The sequence below is a fragment of the Otolemur garnettii genome, unplaced genomic scaffold (assembly GCF_000181295.1).
Source record: "Otolemur garnettii isolate 467f Iridium unplaced genomic scaffold, OtoGar3 scaffold00037, whole genome shotgun sequence".
Lineage (NCBI taxonomy): Eukaryota > Metazoa > Chordata > Mammalia > Primates > Galagidae > Otolemur > Otolemur garnettii.
The window spans coordinates 6,936,527-6,939,356 of record NW_003852432.1 but is presented as its reverse complement, the minus strand read 5'-3'; positions in this window follow the sequence as shown (position 1 = coordinate 6,939,356).

The following is a 2,830-nucleotide window of genomic DNA, read 5'->3' as shown; positions in this document are numbered from 1 at the left end:
TGGGTGTTACAGAAAATTATTTAAAATATTTATTAAGAAAATTTGTAAATGTAGGTTTTATCATTTTAACCAACATTGAGTGGATAGGAGAGGATGAACAGCTTCCACGTAAAGGCAGACTAAAAATCAACAGTTTTTAACCCACCATGCTCATATTATCAAGTCCCTGGTCCTTGATAGAACTTCTTTCCTTAAGACTCGGGATCTTCGATGGATAGGGGGAGTGAAAGAATCCTCTCTTCTCCTCTGTACCATCCTGTCAGGCCCCCCCAGGAGGTATTCTTTTGGTATCCTATTCGGGCCAGAAAGAGTGAGCTTCTGGGTGTAACGAGAAAGGGAGTGTTATCAATTCCACAAGGAAAAAGCTTAGAGTAATATGAACAAACATGGTTTTAGACAAATGGGTTTCTATCCCAAAGGAGAAAAGGCCTGAGGTAATCTCAGCTTTTCTTAGAGCTCTCAACAAGCTGGCTATCCCTGGCGTTCCACTGCTCTTTTCCTGTGCCAGGTACCAGAGCCACGTCCTTCTGTCTTCTGCAAGACAGTTCCCAGGCTTGGGTGGATTTCAGCTGCTCCTAGTAGCAGTCACCTCCCCCACTTTACATTCTGCCTACTGTTGACTAATCTCTAAGGAAGTCTCTCAATATGAACAGTTTCTCACAATTTCACACCACCACCTACACCTGATACTGCCCTGTTACTATTTGGGCAGGATATTTGTTGGTACCTAGCCAGTTCATACCAGATAAAAACAAAGCATACACAATTTATAGGGTGTACTTGGACTTTCATGTTAAGATTCAGAACACTAATGATGATTTTATAACAAAATATTCACTACTTTACATAGTAGTAAATATATGAATTTATTGCTTTGTTTATGCAAAATAAGTTTTCTAAGTACATTCAGAAGAGCTTTTATAAAATTTATAAATGAAAGACATGTAAAGATTGTTAAAGGGAAATAAATTTCCCCAAATATCTCTGACCTCTGGTAATTGAATTCATGAGAATTGCTATAATCTCTGTAAACCTCCTCCTAAGCCACTTGTTTCTCAGCTGCATTAATCAATATTCTTACCTACATGGAATGTTTTGTTTATCATAATTCCATATATCAAACAACTGGGGAGGGTGATAGTGCTGGGCCTAGTAGCTTAGGCGTCTAATAGAACAATAACACAGAGCAGATGCACTTACCAGCGTGACATTTCTGAGGCCCTGGATGTGCTTGTGCCACCAGGTTTCTAAGAGGAGTTACCAGAGACCAGAATAGAACAATTGTTTATTCACCTGGCCTTTCAAAATTTATTAGAGCCTGGTCATGCTCATTTCTATAAACAAAGCTGAAATTGCTCCATTCATTTTAAGCTTTGATTCAACCACTTTACCTGAGAAGAATTATCGATATCATTGTATAGTAATACTAAATTTGGTGAGGCAGGAAATAAAAGAAGAGAAAAAAATAGAACATTGGGAGTTCCAAGCATTGAGTTAAGTAGCCATCTGGGCTACAGTGTTAGTTTCTGAATTATTTCAAAATCCAAAAAATAGTGACAGTTAAATTATAAAAGATTTTGTAATATATATTATTTACATATGTATACATTAATGTATATATGTAGTGTGTATATGTATACACATATACATATAGACGTATGTATATTTGTAATAACTGGTAGATTATTCTTTTAAGCTACTAGCATTTTTTTAAATGGTAAAATCCACTTTATCTATTTATTTATTTATTTAATCATAGCTGTGTACATTAATGCAATCATAAAACCAGTGTGCTGGTTTTATGTACAATTTGAAATATTTTCCCCAAACTGGTTAACATAGCCTTCATGGCATTTTCTTAGTTATTGTGTTAAGATATTTATATTTCTATATTTATATTTCTATATTGTGTTAAGATATTTATATTTCTATGTTTATATTTCTATATATCTATATTTCTATAAGATATATTTCTACATTTAGGAAGATTCACATGTACTAGCATTTAAGAATAACATCAATTTACTTTTTTCTAAAGTTCACTATATTGAACAGAGACCTTATTAGAAAATTTATTTGGATTATTTTTATTATTATTATCTTATTAAACTGTGTTGAAGAATTCATGTTTGACTTTATATACCTAGGGATATTAAAGATTTGTGCTATTTTTATTATCAGCAAAAACATGTTTCAATTTTAAAGGTGACAGCCAATATATCTTACACCAAATAGGGAAGACTATGACATGCTCCTGTCAGGAAGAGTGTCTAATCTAAATTAGACAGTCATGGGATATAAAAGAAAAAAATATTTAGAGTTAAAATATCTCAGTATTTGAGTGTCCAAATATGTCAAAAAAACTATCTGTTCTTTCTGATGGTTGATTTCCTATTTACGAATATAGTAATTGGTTTTCCTTATGACATCATGCATTAACTTTCCAAAGAGAATGACTCATATACAAACTATTCTGGTAATCGGAATTTAAAATTTACTGGATTGTGGCATTAAGCAATGTGATGAAAATATGACCAGGAGGCTAGAGATAAATAACTGTTCATCCACCAAACATGATTTTTGTAATTCAATTCTGTAATTTGACTTAATGCGAGGTGGGTAGGTCACATGGCTATTTACCCTCAAATCATTGAAAATGATTTTTTGAGAATGAAAAGAACTTGAATTAGAATAAAATTAGTTTGTGAAAGATGTGTGAGCTATTAAATTATTCTCAAAGTATGTTTTCCGATATAAGATGCACATTAAATATTTTCTTCCTTAGAATTTAAAGAATTAATTTTGTACTTTTTGAACTAGTCAAATGGCT